The following is a 23465-nucleotide window of genomic DNA, read 5'->3' as shown; positions in this document are numbered from 1 at the left end:
GGGGGGGGGGGGGGGGACAAGGGGCAGTCGGTCGAGCCGAGGAGAGAGCCAGTCGGGGAGTCGATGGAGCAGTGTGAGGAGGGAGATCGGAGAGAGATGTTGGTTAGGTGTATTCTGCAGCGCATTCGCCCTGAAGAGCGCCTTCTCAGCCCGGTACGTCCTGTGCCAGCTCCCCGCACTCGCCTTGAAGAGCGTGTCATCAGTCCAGTGAAACCTGTGCCGGCTCCACGCACCAGGCCTCCAGTGCGCCTTCCCAGCCCGGTACGTCCTGTTCCGGCTCCCCGCACTCGCTCTGAAGAGTGTGTCACCAGCCCTGAGTCCTCTGCGCCGGTGCCCAGTCCAGGCACGGGGTCCAGTCCCGCTCCATGGCCGGAGCCTTCCTCTGCGCCGGTGCCCAGTCCAGGCATGGCGTCCAGTCCCGATCCATGGCCGGAGCCTTCCTCTGCGCCGGTGCTCAGAGCCCTCAGGGTTTCTCTATGGTGTTTTAGGTCAGGGCGTGACGAGGGGGTGTTCTAGTCTTTAATTTGTGAGTATGATTCCCAATTTGGAGGCAGCTGATGACCGTTGCCTCTAATTGGGGATTATACTTAGTGTGGTCCTTTTCCCACCTGTGTTGTGGAATATTGTTTTGTTTAGTGCCTATGTGCGCTACGTATGGCACGTTCATTAATTCTTTGTTGTTTTGAAGTTTCACTGTAATAAATGTGTGGAACTCTACTCACGCTGCGCCTTGGTGAAACGTGAAAAAGGCCTGGGTCAGGGAGGTGACCAAGAACCCGATGGTCACTCTGACAGAGCCCTAGAGTTCCTCTGTGAATATGGGAGAACCTTCCAGAAGGAAAACCATCTCGGCAGCACTCCACCAATCAGGCCGTTATGGTAGATTGGCCAGACGGAAGCCACTCCTCAGTAAAAGGCATATGATAGCCAGCTTGGAGTTTGCCAAAAGGCACCTAAAGACTCTCAGACCTTGAGAAACAAGATTCTCTGGTCTGATGAAACCAAGATAGGCCGTCATTGTAAATGATATTTTCTTCTTAACTGACTTGCCTAGTTAAATCAAATAAAATTGAACTCTTTGGCTTGAATGCCAAGCATCATGTCTGGAGGAAACCTGAAGCATGGTGGTGGCAGCATCATGCTGTGGGGATGTTTTTCAGTGGTAGGGACTGGGAGACTAGTCAGGATAGAGGGAAAGATGAACAGAGCAAAGTAGAGCGAGATCATGAAATCCTGCTCCAAAGCACTCAGGACCTCAGACTGAGGTGAAGTTTCACCTTCCAACAGGACAAAGACCCTAAGTACGCAGCCAAGACAACGTAGGAGTGGCTTTGGGACAAGTCTCTGAATGTCCTTGAGTGGCCTAGCCAGAGCCTGGACTTGAACCCGATCTAAGCTGAAAATAGCTGTCCAGCAACACTCCCCATCCAACCTGACAGAGCTAGAGAGGATCTGCAGAGAAGAATGTGAGAAACTCCCCAAATACAGGTGTGCCAAGCTTGTAGCGTCATACCCAAGAAGACTTGAGGCTATAATCGCTGCAAAATGTGCTTCAGCACAATACTGAGTAAAGGGTCTGAATACGTATGTAAATGTAATATTTCAGTTTTAGATTTGAATAAATTAGCAAAAATTTCTAAAAACCTGGTATTGCTTTGTCATGATGGGGTATTGTGTGTAGATTGCTAAGAATTTTAAAAAATGTATTTTTTAGAATAAGGCTGTAACGTAGCAAAATTTGGAAAAGTCAAGGGGTCTGAAATACTTTCACAATGCACTGTATATGCACAAACTCTGCTGAACTGTTTCAGCTGGGAAGCATGCAGACGCCTTTAGAAGTACAACGTTAGTGGTTCACATGTCTCCACTGAGGGGGATTGAAGTCAACCGACTAGTTTTAAATCCCACAGCACACATCAAATAGAATGCATGGATCAAAATACGGTTCTAGGTAGAAATAAACAGCAGAGGCATTGAAAGTGTCTTGTGAAAACGTCAAAGTCAGCAGTGTACTGTTTGCTTTGCAAAAAATCTATATGGGAGCTTCGTCAGCGATGAGCGATCAAGGAGCAGACAGAACCCAACAGTGAATAACTTAACCGCTGGCCCATCAATGTTCAACATCGCTAACATTGTTTATGAAATAATTTATCGTTTTTATTTTGATATTTTCCTTCTTTGTTCACGTGCTTTGTTCTCAGCATGTGTTGTCTCTGTGTTTTATCACAGGGAAGTAAGCACCACGGTAACCTGCAGTAGGGGCCAACAAGGACACGGCAGGGGGGCTCCAACTGTGCTGTTCCATTTACCCACAGGCCACTTCTTCTGAAATGCGGCTTTTCAAGCAGGCGCTCCGCTTCCCCATCTCCACTGACAGCAGGGGAGAGAGTCCTTCCCCCTTCCCCCCTGCCCCTCCCCCCCCCCCCCCCCCCCCCCCCCCCCCCCCCCCAGAGGGAAAAAAAAGAAGGGGCCCCCCCCCCCCCCCCCCCCCCCATGCAGAAGCCACACAGTGTAGAATGTGATACCCTACATCTGTCTGTAGGGTCAGAATCCAAAGATTTCCTGCTTGCTTTGAAAGGAACTCAAATCAAGAAGGCTCATCAAAGGTAGCATGACTTTCACCCATATCTTTGAGGGATTCTGCAATTCTTTTATTCAACCTTTATTTAACTAGGAAAGTCAGTTTTGAACAAATACTTATTTACAATGACAGCCAACCAAAATGCCTCCTGCTGGGACTGGATTTTGTCATTAAAAAAAATAAAATACAGGACAAAACACACTATACTACATAGAGAGACCTAAGACAACGACATAGCATGGTAGCAACATAACATGATAACAACATGGTAGAAACACAACATGGAAGCAGCACAACATGGTAGCAGCACAAAACATGGTACAAACAGTATTGGGCACAGACAATAGCATAAAGGGCAAGAAGGTAGAGACAAAAATACATCGCACAAAGCAGCCACAACTGTTAGTAAGAGTGTCCATGATTGAGTCTTTGAATGAAGAGATGGAGTTTTTTGCAGCTCGTCCCAGTCACTTGCTGCAGCGAACTGAAAAGAGGAGCGACCCAGGGATCTGTGTACTTTGGGGACCTTGAACAGAATGTGTCTGGCAGAATGGGTGTTTGTATGTGGAGTTTGAGGGCTGCAATAGATATCGTAGATAGGGGGGAGTGAGGCCTAAGAGGGTTTTATAAATAAGCATCAAGCAGTGGGGTCTTGCGACGGGTATACAGAGATGACCAATTTACAGAGTATAGAGTGCAGTGATATGTCCTATAAGGAGCATTGGTGGCAAATCTGATGGCCGAATGGTAAAGAACATCTAGCCGCTCGAGAGCACCCTTACCGGCCGATCTATAAATGACATCCCCGTAATCTAGCATGGGTAGGATGGCCATCTGAATCAGGGTATGTTTGGCAGCTGGGGTGAAAGAGGAGCAATTATGATAGAGGAAACCAAGTCTAGATTTAACTTTAGCCTGCAGCTCTGATATGTGCAGAGAGAAGGACAGTGTACCATCTAGCCATACTCCCAAGTACTTGTATGAGGTGACTACCTCAAGCTCGAAACCCTCAGAGGTAGTAATCAAACCAGTGGGGAGAGGGGCATTCTTCTTACCAAACCACATGACATTTGTTTTGGAGGTGTTCAGAGCAACGTTAAGGGCTGGGAAAGCTTGTTGGACATTAAGAAAGCTTTGTTGTAGAGCGATTAACATAACACCTGGAGAGGGGCCAGTTAAGTATAAGACTGTATCATCTGCATATAATTGGATGAGAGAGCTTCCTACTGCCTGAGCTATGTTGTTGTTGTAAATTGAGAAGAGTGTGGGGCATAGGATCGAGCCTTGGGGTACTCCCTTGGTGACAGACAGTGGCTGAGCAAGCGTCTATGACAAATCAGGACAGGTCGTTTCACTGAGCAGCCATTACGAATACAGGCTGTAAAAGAGTGATCACTAAGATCCTTATAGAAAACACCAGACTGATACCTATCAGGATTGTTTGTGAGAATAACATCAAGGTGAGTAGCCTTTTCTGGGTGTTTGGAGTCATACCTTGTGGGATTGGTAATAATCTGAGAAAGATTTAGGGAGTCCCATTGCTGTAGGACTTGGTCAGGTGGTTTAAGCATGTTCCAGTTCAGGTCACCTAGCAGGACAAATTCAGACTTAGTGTAAGGGGCCAGGAGAGAGCTTAGGGCATTTGGGGTACAGGCCGGTGCTGATGGTGGACAATAACACCCAGCAACAGTCAATTTGCTTAAAACCAGCTAATCAAATACTTTGGGGACAGACTTGGTGGAGACAACCGAGCACTGAAGGTGTTCCTTGGTAAAAAGTGCCACTCCCCCACCTTTGGAAGATCTGTCTTGTCGAAAAAGGTTATAACCAGAAAGGTTAACATCAGTGTTCAAAACACTCTTTCTTAATGACCAACACATATGGATTGGATCTGTGAACCCATACTTTCAATTGAACAATTTTAGGTAATAAGCTTCTAGTGTTAACGTGCAGAAAACCCAGGCTTTTACGAGTGCAGGAATCAGTGAAGCAGATATCAGAGCACAAGTCAGAATTGGGGCTAGCAACAGTAGATGGGTTAGGGTGTACGTGCACATTTCAAGATATCATTAGCAGTAATACAATCCAGACACGGCAGAGGACAGTGAGAGCTCTGCACTGTTGATTTTTTTATGACATTTGACGGCACACAGGGCTCTGTAAGTCATTACTAATCACTTCAGAAACCAAATGAAATAGGCTGGAGAATCAATGGAATCCAATCGATCTGGTCTAATGGATAGCTGATTTACCTCAGAGAGCACTGGAATTCCAACGTCAATTGTATAGAATGCGATGGATCTGTTTCCACTTTATAGCCGCGGCTGTCAGACTCAATTCCGGTCAATCTCAGACCTCTGCATCTGAGCGGTGGCTCGCTCGTGCCTAACTAAAACAAAAGCTGCGAGTGCAGAAGGAATATTGGGAAGTAACCGGTCTAATGGAATCGCGCTGACTGAACAGATAAGATTCCCTCTTTCTCTCCCTGGAAGTTGACGTTCCCAATGTTCCCGACGTTCCCATCTCTCCTACAGATGGGAGACAGATGGCCTCCGGTTCATTGATGGTGGATTTCCATTTCTTTAAGGTCAGACAAAGGAAATGTTTTGACCAATAGACAGTGAAAACAGTACACACAAATGACCATCATAGTCATGTCAGGGTAAGGTAGAACATTGAAAAATGATGCTTGAATGATGTCATGGTGTTTTGAATCGACCCGTAGAATAACTTGGGGGGTTGAGAAAATACAGAGACCAGGATTCAAGACCGGAGTGAATGAGGGATCTGGGGATGAGGGATCTGAAACCAGAAAAATGCACGACCATGAAGGTAATTTTGTCAAATTGCCATGATGATAAGAGTTCAAAACGTCCAGTATTTCTGTGTTTATATTTCAGAAGAACATATGAATATTTTAGACATTCATTATGGTGAAAAAAATGCATGCTAAGGAAAAAGTTGTTAATAACCCAAACACGTTGGGGAACAATAAGGTCTTCTACGAAGAAGAAGAAGATGTTCTATGATGTTCTAATTGAATCTATTCAGCTTTTGTTGGGAAGGAAAGTGTCTCGGATTTACGTACAGAATAATATGAAACACTCTAAAACCAGGTTGGGCTACCATAGGTTGTATAAGCAGTGTGGTTGTTGGTAGCATTATCAGTGTGGGTGCTATCTCTGTGCGAGTGGCAGCCCAAAGCTTGGCTCAGCCTCCGGCCTGTTTGATTCAGTTGGGCGCATTAAGTGATGCTATTTTTGTTCTTTTTCTTGATTTTTGAGTTTGGTACAACGTCCTGAAAGATTTTTTTTACCCACTGCCGCGGGAAGTAGGGGTGCTGAGGGTGCTGCAGCACCTCCTGAAACATAATAATGAAGAAAAAAATCACTCATTATCTCCACTTTGGCAAAAAAGGTAGTTGTATAATCAAGAACAGTATCTTGCAGGATTCAATAATTGGAATTGTAAGAGGTGTTGCCCTGTCCCTTTCTCTTTCTCTGCGATTGTCATTCTAATGGAATCCAGAAAGAAGAAAAAAAACTCTCCTCAAACATTTACATCAAAAGGGGCAAAGTTATGGGCAAAGACACAAAACATCCACATCAAATGAAATATATTTCTTGATCAAATAACATGGAAAACAACAACTTCTTGTGCGATGTTAATTTTACCATCCTTACAAACTACTTAATGTAAATGTGCATTACTGCATTGTACATAGGCTGATCCTCTAGATTTGTACCTGTAGACTTTCCATCACCATGAAGAAAAACAATTGGTTTGTGATGATGTGGCTCAGTTGGTAGAGCATGGTGCTTGCAATGCCAGGGTTGTGGGTTTGAGTCCCATGGGGGACCAGTACACAAATGTATGAACACTACTGTAAGTTGCTCTGGATAAGAGCATCTACTGAAAAGGAATGAATAGACCATTTCAGTTTTCACATAGAAATAAGTTGCATTTGCAAAGTATTTACAGAAACTGGAAAACATATATCAAGCAAGTATTTTTATTTCCCAGAAGTATTATCAGATTAACTATTTTGTACAGATAATTATCATACTCGAGTTACAAATGCTGGTAAACACTCAAATACATTAAGTTAAAATGTTTTTCACAAAAGTAGTGCACTGGGCCTTTACTCATCCTGTAGTTGTGGACTGATATAGACATCTTCAGAGCGGGCAAAAAAATCGCATCCCTCTCACCCCCAAACTACTTCCTGCGGCTATGCCCACTGAAGGTCCTATAGCCACAATTCACCACTGCTCAAACATGTCTATAATAGATATAAAGACTGTTACAATTCCCCCTCGGTCTCCCCTTACTACACTGAACAAAAATATGAACGCAACAATTTCAATGATTGTACGTCGTTATAGTTCATATAAGGGAATCAGTCAATTGAAATACATTCATTAGGCCCTAAGGAGAAATGCTCACTAACAGGACAGGGATGTAAACAAATATGTGCACAAAATATGAGAGAGAAAAGCTTTTTGTGAGCATGGGAAAACTCTGAGATCTTTTATTTCATCTCATGAAACATGGAACCAACAGTTTATATGTTGTGTTTCTATTTTTGTTCAGTATAATAGTGACGCACAACTTTCAAATAATTCCTCCCACTCTTCCCATCCAGAAAATTCTGATGAGGATTTGAGGATATTTTTCAACTAAAGTAAAGAATAGTAATGTTACGAGTAAAGTAGGAGGCCCGGGTTTCAATAGGCGATAAGATATGAATGTTTCATAAAAGGAGTGTATATATTTGGCCTGGCGAAGCGGTTTTATGCTCTGACTGAATGGAACCTGATAATTACTATATGAGTTTTTTACTCCTCTGGCCTTGGCTGGTTTCTGGAAGAAATGACAAGTGCTCACTGTCTGAGACCGAGTCAAGAACCGAGTAAAAATGTATCAGACACTGAGACAAGACCAAGACAATAATGGTCTCCAGTCCGGACTTGTCTCGAGTACTACAATAATTATCAACATTACAAAATAACAAAATAGTGAAAAGTTTTAATCATTAATTAATCTTATATCAATACTGTGTGCACTTGTGCTTTGAATATTTACTCTAAAAGGCGGTTGTAAATTCCACAAATGTTCATCTTGTTAGATGCTTACAATTATGGTCCAGAACCCTGAAGCCTACGAGTCCACAAACCCAGCCTGAAAGAGAGGAGAAATCTCCCATCATATCAAGGGAAATTACTCTGAGCTTTTCTCAGCCTATTCCGATAAGATATAGATCAGCAGAATAGATTGGCTTTTTTCATTATCTGTTTGGAGATCTTGGAACGTGTTGGGTAGATAATTTGCTATTGTTTCCTGTGACCTCCCCCAGATTTAAATTATCTTTGGCTACGTGTCAACCCAATCCTCATGTTTAGCAGAGAGTATACACTTCTCAGCACTGTGTACATTTTAGGACATCCTCAGCTTTAAGTCTCACCCCTACTTGAGTCCATCGTGCGAGGCTTGAGGCTGAGGATGTCCTAAAATATACACCATATCCCGGAGCCATTCAGAGCAACATACATTGTTACTGTCCTATATTTATTTGTTGTTATATGAGACTGTAAGAAGAGGCCTGTATTCCACATGAAGGGTATGAATTGAGCAGGTAGAGTGACCCTATAGACCTTGTGGGTGTTTGGTAGAGGGGCGGACAGAGAACCAGTGTGATGTGTGAGGAGGAGGAGGAGGAGAAGGAGAAGGAGGAGGATAAAGGGGAGGAGATGGAGGAGGAGGTGGAGGAGGATAAGGGAATGATAATGAATCATAGAAAGTGGAAATTCTCTTTCAGCTGAGTGAAATGTCATGGCAAATTATTCAAAACTCAATTCACACTTTAAAGACAAACAGAGCGCAATAAAAGCAATTTCTCCCTTTGAAAACGGCCTCCGTGGCATCGATAATGAGTCAGAAACATTCATTCGAGTGTCAAAATAAAGTCAGTCTCATCCAAAACAGAGATTTGCGACATTGCATGCCACGGAATGAAGGGTAGGTAGCGTAACAATTTTCCTTAGGTTGGGCTCATTTCTAGTATTATTTGTCACATGCACAAGCACAGTGAAATGCTTAACTTGCAAACCCCTTCCCAACAGTGGAATATTCAATATCAAAAAAAGTATAACAAATAAAAAATTGAGAAATAAGAAATGAGGCAGCTTTTTACAGGGTCAGTGCCAGTACCATATGTATAATGTGCAGGGATGCTGGAGTATTTGAGGTAGATATGTACATGTAGACAGGATTAGGAGAAAGTGACTGGTAGCAGGATAAATAATAATAAACAGTGTGGCAGCAACATAAGTGGTGGGTGTGTGTATGTAAGTGTAAGAGTGTTAGTGTGAGTGTGTATGTGCTAATTGGCGCAGCGGCCGGCTGAAGCTAATAGGCGAAAGAACTTGGCTAGTAGTCGAGGCTACAACCAGACACAAGACCTTTTTCAAGTTATCTAGAAGGATGAGTGGCTGTGACTGTGCACTGTTTTGGCAGAGTGAAAGTACAAACGCTTCCCACGTTCGAACACACACACACACACACACACACACACACACACACACACACACACACACACACACACACACACACACACACACACACACACACACACACACACACACGAGAAACCAACATCAAAGCACACCTCCAAAACCCAAATCTTGTTCTCAGTCGCATTTCCTAATGAAGAGAACTTAAACCTAGGCTAAATCAGGAAGAAATTACTCTGATTGTTAGCGTTTTTTAAGTAAGGTGCACATTTTATCCGTTTTATTAGTTCAATGTAATAGGCTCTTTCGATCTGGGAATATACGGAAAGGAAAAATATATGTTTTAATTTAAAAACTGTTATATAGTTCTCTTTATTTAGATTAATACATCACGTTGCCATTTCTTTCCTCATTAGACTTTCTTGGGTTTTTCTGCAACATACAACCATTTAGGCTGAACTAACTTTGATTATGCAATTAAAATGTTCATTGTTTTCAAACAAGGGAGCACAAGACAAATAAATCCACAAAGACTGATCTGTTTCTGGTCAGGCGCTGTTGTGTGTGATTAATTCACCTTTCATCTAAGTAAGGTTTAGGCAGCTTTAATAAACAGCGAGAGGCAGTCAGTGACATGTCTGATACATACTGTCAAATCAATCATGGCGGCAAAAAAACAAAACACATAAAACACATTTACCTGAGGCCTTGATTGTAGTGGGGCTCCCGAGTGGCCCAGCGGTCTAAGGTACATCATCTCAGTGTAAGAACCAGTGCCTGTTTCGAATCCAGGCTGTATCACATCTGGCTGTGATTGGGAGTCCCATAGGGTGGCGCACAATTGGCCCAGCGTCGTCCAGCTTTGACCGGGCTAGGCCGTCATTGTAAATAAGAATTTGTTCTTAACTGACTTGCCTAGTTCAATAAAGGTTACAATTCAAAAATTGTAACTCCCCTGATTGAGTTGGCATAACCCTGTTATTTCTTGGTCCGAGAGGAGACTGCTGGGATGGTCGCAGGAGTGTCAGGGGAGGTGTCTCGTGGTGTCTGTCAACACCACTACGGTGGAAAGTCCAGACCACGCCCCTCAAGTGAATTTACCGGAGGAATACCAGGATCTGCACCGGATTTTCTCTAAGACCCAGGCTACACGCCTGCCTCCTCATCGCCCCTGGGACTGTGCCATTGACCTGCTGTATGACGCAGCCCTCCTGAGAGAACACGTCTTTCCCCTCTCCTACTCGGAGACCAAGGCCATGGAGACCTATGTACATGAGAGCTTCCAGCAGGGTTTTATCCGCCCCTCTACATCACCAGCCTCCTCAAGCTTCTTTTTTGTTAAGAGGAAAGATGGGGGACTGCGCCCCTGCATTGATTATCGAACACTGAGTAAACCCCTCATCCCAAACATCATCAAACAAATGCAAAGGGGCGCAGTACTTCACGAAACTGGACTTGAGGAGTGCCTACAATCTGGTGCGCATTCGTGCAGGCAACGAATGAAAAGCGGCCTTTTCCACGACCACGGACCATTACGAGTATCTCGTAATGCCCTTTGGCCTGTCTAATGCTCCTTCAGTCTTCCATGCCTTTGTTAACGAAGTGTTCCGGGACATGCTGGAACGGGACGTAGTGGTTAATATTGATGACATTTTGGTCTATTCTGCTGACCGCGCCCAGCATGTCTCGATAGTCAGGTCTGTGCTGGGAAGACTGTTGGAGCATGATCTATATGTTAAACAAGATAAATGTTTATTTTCCAGTGGTCCGTGTCCTTTATGGGCTACCTCATATCCACGGAGGGAGTGGAGATAGAGGAGCAACGTGTCAGCGCACTCAGGTCATGGCCCATCCCCAACTCCGTGAAAGCAGTCCAGCGATTCCTGGGGTTCGCCAACTATTTCCGGAGGTTCAACCGGGGCTTCAGCACGGCGGTCGCGCCTCTTACCTCCCTACTGAGAGGATGTCCCCAGTGGCTTCGTTGGACGGCGGAGGCGGAGAAGGCGTTCGAGACACTGAAGGCATGCTTCACCACTGCTCCCGTGCTGGCACATCCCGACCCCTCACACCCCTTCATTGTCGAGGTGGATACCTCCGAAGTAGGAGTCGGGGCAGTGCTGTCCCAGCGCACTGGAACCCCTCCAAAGCTCCGGCCCTGCACCTTCTACTCCATGCAGCTGAGCCCCGCCGAAAGGAATTATGACGTAGGGGACCAGGAACTCTTTGTGGTCAAGAAGGCTCTGAAGGCATGGAGGCACTGGCTGGAGGGGTCCAAACACACTTTCCTGGTGTGGACAGACCACCTCAACCTGGAGTACATCAGGGCAGCAAAGAGGCTAAACCCGAGACAGGCCAGGTGGGCTCTATTCTTCGGCAGGTTACAATTCACACTTTCCTATAGGCCAGGCTCGAAGATTGTGAAGGTGGGCGCCCTGTCTCGCCTCTATGACGCTGATGAGAGACCCCCATCACCCCTCCGTCCCGTATCATTGTGCCAGTGGTGTGGGACGTGGACGCCGACATACGGCAGGCCCTGCGCACGAAACCTGCACCTGCACAGTGCCCGGAGAACCGTCCCTACGTGCCCATGGGTGTGCGGGACCGCCTCCTTACCTGGGCGCCTGTGTCGGGTTATCCTGGGATAAGCCGTACCATCGCCTGCCTGACTGAGAAGTACTGGTGGCCCACCTTGGCTCTTCCTGCTCCATCTGTGCCAAGTCAAAGACACCCAGACACCTCCCTTATGGAAAGCTCCTTCCTCTGCAGGTTTCACAATGACCCTGGTCTCACCTCTCAGTGGACTTTGTCACTGACCTTCTCCCCTCCCAGGGGTACACCACCGTTCTCGTTGTTGTGGACCGGTTTCCCAAAGCTTGTCGCCTCCTTCCTCTGCCTGGGCTCCCGTCGGCCATGCAAACCACAGAGACACTTTTTACACACGTCTTCCGGGCACTCCCAGTCTGCTGTTCCCACATGCTTCAAGAGGGCCACCATTGTTCCTGTTCCCAAGAAAGCTAAGGTAACTGAGCTAAACGACTACCGCCCCGTAGCACTCACTTCCGTCATTATGAAGTGCTTTGAGAGACTAGTCAAGGACCATATCACCTCCACCCTACCGGACACCCTAGACCCACTCCAATTTGCTTACCGACCCAATAGGTCCACAGACGACGCAATCGCAAACCACACGCACAACTGCCCTAACCCATCTGGACAAGAGGAATACCCATGTGAGAATGCTGTTCATCGATTACAGCTCAGCATTTAACACCATTGTACCCTCCAAACTCGTCATCAAGCTCGAGACCTGGGTCTCGACCCGCCCTGTGCAACTGGGTCCTGGACTTCCTGACGGCCGCCCCCAGGTGGTGAGGTAGGTAACAACATCTCCACCCGCTGATCCTCAACACTGGGCCCACAAGGGTGCGTTCTGAGCCCTCTCCTGTACTCCCTGTTCACCCACGACTGCGTGGCCATGCACGCCTCCAACTCAATCATCAAGTTTGCGGATGACACTACAGTGGTAGGCTTGATTACCAACAACGACGAGACGGCCTACAGGGAGGAGGTGAGGGCCCTCGGAGTGTGGGTGTCAGGAAAATAACCTCACACTCAACGTCAACAAAACAAAGGAGATGATTGTGGACTTCAGAAACAGCAGAGGGAGCACCCCCTATCCACATCGACGGGTCAGTAGTGGAGAAGGTGGAAAGTTTTAAGTTCCTCGGTGTACACATCACGGACAAATTGAATTGGTCCACCCACACAGACAGCGTTGTGAAGAAGCGCAGCAGCGCCTCTTCAACCTCAGGAGGCTGAAGAAATTCGGCTTGTCACCAAAAGCACTCACAAACTTCTACAGATGCACAATCGAGAGCATCCTGTCGGGCTGTATCACCCTGGTACGGCAACTGCTCCGCCCACAACCGTAAGGCTCTCCAGAGGGTAGTGAGGTCTGCAGAACGCACCACCGGGGGCAAACTACCTGCCCTCCAGGACACCTACACCACCCGATGTCACAGGAAGGCCATAAAGATCATCAAGGACAACAACCACCAAGCCACTGCCTGTTCACCCCGCTATCATCCAGAAGGCGAGGTCAGTACAGGTGCATCAAAGCAGGGACCGAGAGACTGAAAAACAGCTTCTATCTCAAGGCCATCAGACTGTTAAACAGCCACCACTAACATTTAGCGGCCGCTGCCAACATACTGACTCAACTCCAGCCACTTAAAAATGGAATTGATGAAATTATGTAAAAATGTACCACTAGCCACTTTAAACAATGCCACTTAATATAATGTTTACATACCCTACATTACCCATCTCATATGTATATACTGTACCTCATATCATCTACTGCATCTTGCCATCTTATGTAATACATTTACCACTAGCCACTTTAAACTATGCCACTTTATGTTTACATACCCTACAGTACTCATCTCATAGTATATACCGTACTCTATACCATCTACTGCATCTTGCCATGCCGTTCTGTACCACCACTCATTCATATATCTTTATGTACATATTCTTTATCCCTTTACACTTGTGTGTGTTATAAAGGTAGTAGTTGTGGAATTGTTAGGTTAGATTACTTGTTGGTTATTACTGCATTGTCGGAACTAGAAGCACAAGCATTTCGCTACACTCGCATTAACATCTGCTAACCATGTGTATGTGACTAATAAAATTTGATTTGATTTGATTTGATGAGCTCCCAGAGGACATTGTGTCAGACGTGGACCTCAGTTCACCTCACGCGTATGAAAAGTGCTCATGGAACGCCTGGGGGTCATGGTCAGTCTCACCTCCGGGTACCATCCTGAAGCTAATGGGCAGGTGGAGAGGGTCAATCAGGAAGTGGGCAGGTTCCTGAGGTGTTACTGTCAAGACCGGCCGGGGGAGTGGCCGGATTTTCTACCTTGGGCCCAGAGGATCGGTGCTGGGTTCCTGCGATGGACATCCTGGACACTTCGCTGACCAGTGATTTTCACCGTCGGCGCCCTGACCTGAGGCCGGTGTCGTCCCGCTGCTAGTGCAGATCCGGAGGTCTACGTCACCGGCCTTCTAGGCGTCACTGAATTGGATTCATTACCACCAACCCCGGACTGTCTTGTCTCATTACGGACACATGGTTCCCATTCCCCCTGATTAGTATGTGTATATATGTGCCCTCTGTATCCCATTGTCCTTGTCGATTATTGTCCCATGTCCGTTGGTCTTGTGAGTACCTATGCTCTGTTGTATTGGCTTTCGTGCTACGTGTTATTGTGCACTTTTTATTACGAGTCTCGTCCCGTGTATTATTTGCAGGTTTACACCTCACTCTTTTGTTTGGGTTACATCCCTGTGTTATATATATATATATATATATATATATATATATATATATAATATGCACACGTGTTTGTTTCTGGGCTTCATCCCCGTCGTTTTCATTACATACTTTATTTTGGGTGGAGAAATAAAAATAAGAAATAAAAAGCTCCTTGGTCTTGCTGACCTTGAGGGAGACGTAGTTGTCCTGGCATCACACTGCCAGGTCTATGACTTCCTCCCTGTAGGCTGTCTCATCGCCGTTGGTGATTAGGCCTACCACCGTCTTGTCATCAGCAAACTTGATGACCGATTTGGAGTCGTGCGTGGCCACACAGTTGTTGGTGAACAGGGCGTACAGGAGGGTATTTGGTATTTTATTAGGATCCCCATTAGCTGTTGCGAAAGCCGTAGCTACTCTTGCCTGAGTTCTACACAGAACATGAAACATGACATAATACAGAATATTAACAGACAAGAACAGCTCAAGGACAGAACTACTGTACATTTAAAAACGGCACACATAGCCTACACATCAATACATACACACAAAATATCTAGGTCAACTAGGGGCGAGGCGTTGTACGTGTTTCTTTATCTGTTTTTTGAAACCAGGTTTTCTGTTCATTTGAGCAATATGAGATGAAACGGAGTTCCATGCAATAATGGCTCTGTATAATACTGTACGCTTTCTTGAATTTGTTCTGGATTTCGGGACTATGAAAAAGTCACCTGTCGGCATGTCTGGTGGGGTAATTGTGTGTGTCAGATGTGTGGGTAAGTTGACTATGCAAACAATTTGGAATTCACTGCACATTCATGTTTCTTATAAAAAGAAGATGTGATGCAGTCAGTCTCTCCTCAACTCTTAGCCAAGAGAGACTGGCATGCATAGTATTTATATTAGCACACTGATTACAATTAAGAGCAAGATGTGAAGCTTAACTAGGTCTTTCTTAGCAGCACTTGACCACATGGCTGGACAATAAGATAAGACAAAACTAGAGCCTGCAGACCTCTCGCCATCTGTACAACCATTGAATCTATATATTTTCACCATGACAGTTTACAATCTAAGGTAACACCAAGTAATTTAGTCACCTCAACTTGTTCCACAGCCACACCATTCATTACCATATTCAGCTGAGGTTTAGAGCTTGGGGAATGATTTGTACCAAATACAATGCTCTCACAATTACATAAGTATTCAGACCCTATACTCAGTACTTTGTTGAAGCACCTTTGGCAGCAATTACAGCCTCAAGTCTTCTTGGGTATGGCGCTACAAGCTTGGCACACCTGTATTTGGGGAATTTCTTCCATTCTTTTCTGTATATCCTCTCAAGCTCCGTCAGGTTGGGAAGGGAGCTTCGCTGCACAGATATTTCCAGGTCTCTCCAGACATTTTCGATCGGGTTCAAGTCTGGTTACTGGCTGGGCCATTCAAGGACATTCAGAGACTTGTCCCGAAGCCACTCCTGCGTTGTCTTGGCTGTGTGCTTAGGGTCGTTGTCCTGTTGGAAGGTCAACCTTCACACCAGTCTGAGGTCCTGAGTGCTCTGGAGCAGGTTTTCATTAAGGATCTCTCTGTACTTTACTCCATTCATCTTTCCCTCGATCCTGACTAGTCTCCCAATCCCTGCCGCTGAAAAACATTCCCACAGCATGATGCTGCCACCATCATGCTTCACCGTAGGGATGGTGCCAGGTTTCCTCCAGATGTGACGCTTGGCATTCAGGCCAAAGACTTCAATCTTGGTTTCATCCGATCAGGGAATCTTGTTTTTCATGGTCTGAGAGTCTTTAGGTGCCTTTTGGCAAAGTCCAAGCAAACTTTCATATGTGATTTATTGAGGAGTGGCTTCCGTCTGGCCACTATACCATAAAGGCCTGATTGGTGGAGTACTGCAGAGATGTTTGTCCTTCTGGAAGGTTCTCCCATCTCCACAGAGGAACTCTGGAGCTGTCAGAGTGACTATCAGGTTCTTGGTCACCTCCCTGACCAAGGCCCTTCTCCTCCGACAGTTTGTCCGGGCAGCCTGCTCTAGGAAGAGTCTTGGTGGTTCCAAACTTCTTCCATTTAAGAATGATGGAGGCCACTGTGTTCTTGGGGAACTTCAATGCTGCAGAAATGTTTTGGTGCCCTTCCCCAGATCTGTGTCTTGACACAATCCTGTCTCGGAGCTCTACGGACAATTCCTTCAACCTCATGGCTTTGTTTTTGCTCTGACATGCACTGTCAACTGTGGGACCTTATATAGACAGGTATGTGCCTTTCCAAGACATGTCCAGTCAATTGCATTTTCCACAGGTGGAGTGGAACAACGTTCCACAGGCCACAATCAAGAACCTGATCAACTCTATGCAAAGGAGATGTGTCGCGCTGCATGAGGCAAATGGTGGTCACACCAGATACTGACTGGTTTTCTGAACCATGCCTCTGACTTTTTTTTAAAGACATCTGTGACCAACAGATGCATATCTGTATTCCCAGTCATGTGAAATCCATAGATTAGGGCCTAATGAATATATTTAAATTGACTGCTTTCCTTATATGAACTGTAACTCAGTAAAATCTTTGAAATTGTTGCATGTTACGTTTATATTTTTGTTCAGAATATATTCAATATGCAGTTTATTGGGTGGTTGAAATTAAGTCGAATTTTTGATTTGAAAGGGACATTTTATTTGACCTTTTTTCAATGTTGATAGTGGCATGTTTGAATCAACGTCATTGTTTCAACATCAACCGAAATAAAAAGCTATATCGAAATAAAATGTGAAACCACTCCTTCTGGAATAGGAGGGGTAATGCACTTCAGTGAGAACAAGTCTACCATCCAAATGCCTACCTCTATGTACCCTGCTTAGCTTTGGACACAAGCTGTGTTTGTTTCAGCTGAGCTATCATGTCAACACATTTAAACATTGATCAGCTTCCATACTCAGTTGCGTAGACTACGTGAATAACATTGAATAGTTGAAAGTAACTCCTCTAACTTTTCTTACACAAGCTGTATGTGAAAGTCAATTCAGAGTGGGATTGGGTTTATGTAGGCTACAATGACATCTGATTTGACCAACAAAGGACACCATCATTTTAACGTGTAGTTAGGTATACTATCATTCATCAATGGTTGATTGGATCTTTGGAAGTTTAGTTACCCGTAGCCCTATAAATAGAATGCCAAATTCATGACAACAATAATACACTTTTACCTTTGGATATTGTCTATTCCTTACATTGTTTGTCAACTATTGCTTTAGACTGCCTACTATTTCACAGTTATTCTGCAATATCGTAGCGAGAGTTGCTGAAAAAATAACTAGCTAATGTTTGCAATGATGAGAAAATAAAAGCTATTTTGACTGCCTGTGTGTGTCACGTTCTGACCTTAGTTCCTTTTTTATGTCTTTATTTTAGTTTGGTCAGGGCGTGAGTTGGGGTGGGCATTCTATGTTGTTTTTCTATGTTTTGTTCTGTATGGTATATTTCTATGTGTTTGGCCTAGTATGGTTCTCAATCAGAGGCAGGTGTCAGTCGTTGTCAATGATTGGGAGCCATATTTAGGTAGCTTGTTTTTCATTGTGTTTTGTGGGTGATTGTTTCCTGTGTTTCCGTTTCAGTGTTTGCACCATTCGGGACTGTATCGGTTTTCATTTGATTCTCTTGTTCTATTTTTGTATTCATTCTCGATTAAACATTTGTTATGGATACGTACCACGCTGCATTTTGGTCCTCCTCTCCTTCCACCAACGAAAGCCGTTACAGTGTGTGTCTTGCTTGTGTTCAATCTGCTTGCCTAAATGTACTGTTACAACAGACAACAAAGAGTGAATGAACATGTCAATGTCTTTTGTGTAGGCTACATGCTTGAGGCATGGAATGCATAGTTCGAACATGTCGACCATATCTTTAGTGTACAACAAAGTTTCCCCCTCCATGTCAATGAGAGGGAAGCGGCAGAGGAGCAGTGGGAGCGCTGAGCAGAAGTGGGCATCATCTACGGTTAAAAACAATCCTGCACATGCCGGAAATCTCTGTGTCAATAGCCACGTCAAGTCGGGATCCAGAAAATTGGGAACGGCACGGCAACCACTAAAAAGGGCCCGACATTGACAGCCAAAACTTGGGCGACTTGTAATACACCGAAAGAGAATAGGCACATTTACCAAAGAAACGAGGGCAACTGCCATTTCATCCGGCAATCATGGTTTTTCTAGACGGTGCTCAAATGTTCATTTAGCCCAGCGCCATCCCCCACTACACCCCCTACCCCCAGAGTTATTAAATCAGCAGGAAGCAGTGCAGCTCTGTCACACGCCGTATTAGAATGCCAACCCCCTCCCATTACCAGGTGCAGTGCCTGTGATTTAAATCTTTGATTCTGTTCAAATGACAACAAAGGTGAGCCCAGCGCTGACGCTCCCAATTCATCATTTCCTGCTTGACAAGAGTGGGGATTAATGCGTCTAATGCGGCGGGCGCAGGCAGTCATCCATTCTAGCCCAGAGAGGGTCCCTGGAGGAGGCTGGTAAAAAGGGAGAACACGTGAAACACCAAGCTGGCGGAGTGTAGAGTCAGGCTGTGAAATGGCATCCTATACAACTTTAGACCACTTCCCGCTTAGTGGACATTTCAGACACACCCTCAGAGCGGGGCTGTGCCAAGGGAAGGCAGGCTTGACCAAAAACATATACAATTTATCTTTGGACACTGTGTTTCACAATTGAAAGTATCTCTCCAGAGAAAGCATCTGATCAAACAAAACCGCGCCCCTCTGTCTCTATGTGTAGGCCATCTATCTATAACTTGCTTGACCATGCTGTAGGTCATGTAACTGTTCTTCACCGGACAGAGGTTGCTCTCCGGTTTTTTGATTAAACAAAGGTGTGGTTAAATGTATTATGCCACTGTGTTTTCTTATTGTCTCTGCCTTTAGGCCTATATATCACAGTCGCAAGGCATATGAACGAACAAGTTATAGAGCAACGCAATTATCGTAACACATAGGTAATCTTACCCACGCACCGCTACTGCTCTCACTAACTCAGTCTCAGAGCCTGCTCGCCCTCCCAGCTCCCTGGCATGCATGGTGGCGTCCTCCTCCAGAGGGCCAGCGCTCTTCTTGCTTCCCTGCCCCGTGGCCCTTCCTTGGCCACCATCCCAGGAGCAGATGGTCAGGGGCCTGGGGTGAGGTTTGACCTAAAATTATGAAAACGCTAAATTCAACCAGCACATGATCACCCCACAAACATACACAAACCCTCTCCCTCACCAGGACTCCTCTCTGAGGGTTGAAAGCAGTTTGTGGAGTAACCACTTTAGTTGGTCATGTGGCTTTTCTCCCCCTCCCCCCGTCCTTAACAGTTCATTATGCATTCACTCCACATTTAATTGAACATATCCTGTCTCCCTCCACGCCCTTCTCTACTCCATCTAACTTGTGCAAACGCATCAGCGATGGCATGAGATTTATCCATTATCCACATGTGCCTGAGCAGAGCGAGCTGGCTGTCCCAGCTGTTTCTCCCTGTCGCTCTGAGCTTCACGTTATTACGCACTGAACCGTCTCCAAACACGCTACTCTCCAGCATGATGAGATGGCAACTGTTGAATTGACAAAAATAGACTGGGTGCAGCCTGCAATTGTCTGCCACCCCCCTTTCTTCTCCCTGCCCCGCTCTGCTCCCATTGTGCCAATGAGAATATCACCTAATTGCATTACTGCAGAGAGCAATGAAGGGGATTGGTTTAAGCAGAGTCCGTCTGAGTGCCCACCTACATTATCAACGGAATCTGTGAGTCCCAATGTAATTCTCACAGACGCCTTAGTGGAACGTTCATGTACACACAGAGTGTGGTGGCATCATCGTCTAATAGTGCTGCTTTAATGAGGCTGCGGAAACAATGGAGTGTTAATGACAAACTGGGTTAGCGTTATGCTCCTCAAATGTGCTATTCCACTAAAGCCCATTTTAGAGCTCGCATGAATTGTTTCATAATGACAAAGCAGAACAGGGGGAAATGGTGAGAAATAATGTACATTAATGATGCAACAAGAAAGAAACTAGTGTCATGGAACAAATGGGAGGAGATATTAAAAATGCCCATTAAGCAGTACAGTATTGTTTTTGAAGGTCTGCTTATAAACTGCTTATAAACATTATGACAGTTTGTTAACCATTAAATTAAGTATATACATGTACATGGCATCCTGCTCATTATTCATATTTGAGAACAGGTCCTTCAGCTAAAGATGTCTGTTTTTTTTGTTGCATTGGCTGCGTCTCAATCCACCGCATCTGTCAGTTTCGGCCTTCCACATCTGTAGTGGAAGGTGCCCGAGCTAGAGCGGTCTTTGTCAGACCAGGAGACATGCCGAAAATCACTCTTCTGACGAAAACATCCGTAGCGTCAGAAAGGTTTGGTGTTCTCAGTTTTGCTCTACGACCCCCACAAAATCGGTACCGCCGATGTGCCAACTTCTATCTGTAGCGTCCAAACAGGTTGGGTTACACACTAATATGACCCTACCATCGAAAAAGTAAGACTCTCAATGACACCTACGTCGGTTGTTTTGCTCTACAGCCTGAATTTAAAATGGAATAAATATTTTTTGGGGGGCACTGGTCTACACACAATACCCCATAACGTCAAAGTGGCATTATGTTTTTCGAAATTTTTACAAATGACTTAAAAATTCAAAACTGAAATATCTTGAGTCAATAAGTATTCAACCTCTTTGTTATGGAAAGCAAAAATAAGTTCAAGAGTAAAAATGTGCTTAAGAAATGTCATGGAATATTTCCTATTCACTTTCTCATTTCTTCAAACAATCATCCTTCTTTACAATAATGAAGCTGGTCGATCACACTCACACTCTGAAGTGTGATGCAGAGAGCTCAACAAGCAGACTTGAGCCACAGCATTTTATAGCGAAGTACATCCTCCTGAATGTTAATGACAAACAAGAGATGTATAGAATTATACGAAGGTACATTGTGCTATCAAGCAACAGACAGCCAGATTTACATTGCGCCAGGTTTCTGTCTCTAGGTCATTTACTGCTTTTTTATACAGGGTTATCTTCTCAGATTCGCTCCCCTTAACACAGAGATACTAGCCATTCAATGGAATGCAGGCTGTAAATCAATTGCCAGCGCCAAGCCCCAAAGTCCCAACTCAGTCCCACATGAGAGAGTACTCATCAAAGCTATTCAATGCATAAACAGTATTAAAATATAATCTTGTAATTTGTCTACCATAATCCCCCATTTTGAGACTTGTCTCAACTAAAATATAATTACAAGTTTCAAAAAGACAATACAAAATGTAGAAAAACACATGAGGCATCAATCTGACCCAGGACAAGCATCATGATCCCACTATTTACAAGGGCATCGCCTATGGACTCTGTGTCATTAGCACAAACCTGCTATAGTTCCTAAGTATTATCATTATCATTAAAAGGTAATTTGGTAATGGATATAAGTCAAATAAATTAGGATCAGTTTCACTCTCAGGATCAGAGGGTTCCCCCTCTCCACTCAGCAGGGCATGGTGAGAACAATGTCAACAGCTTTAGTAAAACTTCTTAGCACACGTCACAATTAGCATAACAACAATCAAAACAATCAATCCATAAAACATTCATTGCTCCAGTCATATCGTTATTAACATACTAAAAACGTACTCAAATCAGTCAGTTTACAAAAAATCTTTCAGTTTCCAAATCATAATTAAAACCCAATTAATTATCCAACCCAAATTTAGAATGACAATGCTTAGTGATTCACGTTAGTTCTATCACTCAAAGTTAAAACCCTCAACTTAACACACATCAACACAGGCAGAATGTACATTTATATTAACATACAAGATGATATATTGTTGTGACGTGACTTTCATTCATCTGATGATTGTTATTTATTCAATCCACTAACTATTGTAATTGTTACCCGATTAAATTAATCATGCAACAATTAACTCATTAGGAATTTGGGGCACCCCGGAACAAGTTATTTAACGAGTTACCATCTCCCGAATTAAACTCAAGAAGATTTATATTAATTATATATCGATAACAGTCACTTATTAATCATTACCTCATATCAATTCTCATTCTGAACAGTCGTAACCTTCTTGGATCCGCAAGAACCCGAGCGCCAAGACCCCCTTTGCTGATTATTCAGTACTACACAAATTGGTTTAATAATTAATTTACTAACCAACTAAATAATAACACAGAATACACATACACACTTACAGTTGAAGTCGGAAGTTTACATACACCTTAGCCAAATACATTTAAACTCAGTTTTTCACAATTCCTGACATTTTGTTGTCACGTTCATTGAAAGGATCAGACCAAGGCTCAGCCTGCGGAGAGCTCCACATTCTTTAATAGTGAAACTTACAACAAAACAACAAAGAATCTAACAAACGTGCAGTATTGCAGTGCACAAGGCAACTACACATAAACAAGATCCCACAACACAAATGAGGAAAATGGCTACCTAAATATGATCCCCAATCAGAGACAACAATAAACAGCTGTCTCTGATTGGGAACCATATCAGGCCACGTTTGATTGGAAGGTTACTGTGGAGTGTCACAGTTGATCTTTTTTGGCCTCCATACCATGTGGGTTATAGTGACGTAAAACAAAAAAAGATCAATTATGACTATTCTTACAGGACAAGTCACAAGCAGATACCCTCCTGGAGGTTTCCACTCCAACCCCCAGTTTGTAACATAACCGGATTTATCAAAACCACGTGAATTATTAGGACAGGTGTGCTAGATTAGGGTTGGAATGAAAAGCTACGGAGGTAGCTGTCTTAGAACTGTTTGGAGAGCCCTTCTTATCTAATGAGACTATGGTGCAATTGTTTTATGGAGAATAGTTTTTGTGTTTGATAGGGTTTGATGGAATCCAGCTCTGTTAGCAGGACTAATGAGCCCATAATTTGATTTTCAAGGTTTACTTGCTAACCTACCAAAGGCATTTAACCATACTTGCACTCCCTAGAACATCCATCTTTCC

This window comes from Salvelinus sp. IW2-2015, linkage group LG33 (assembly GCF_002910315.2).
Source record: "Salvelinus sp. IW2-2015 linkage group LG33, ASM291031v2, whole genome shotgun sequence".
Classification (NCBI taxonomy): domain Eukaryota; kingdom Metazoa; phylum Chordata; class Actinopteri; order Salmoniformes; family Salmonidae; genus Salvelinus; species Salvelinus sp. IW2-2015.
Note: the sequence above shows the minus strand (reverse complement) of the source record.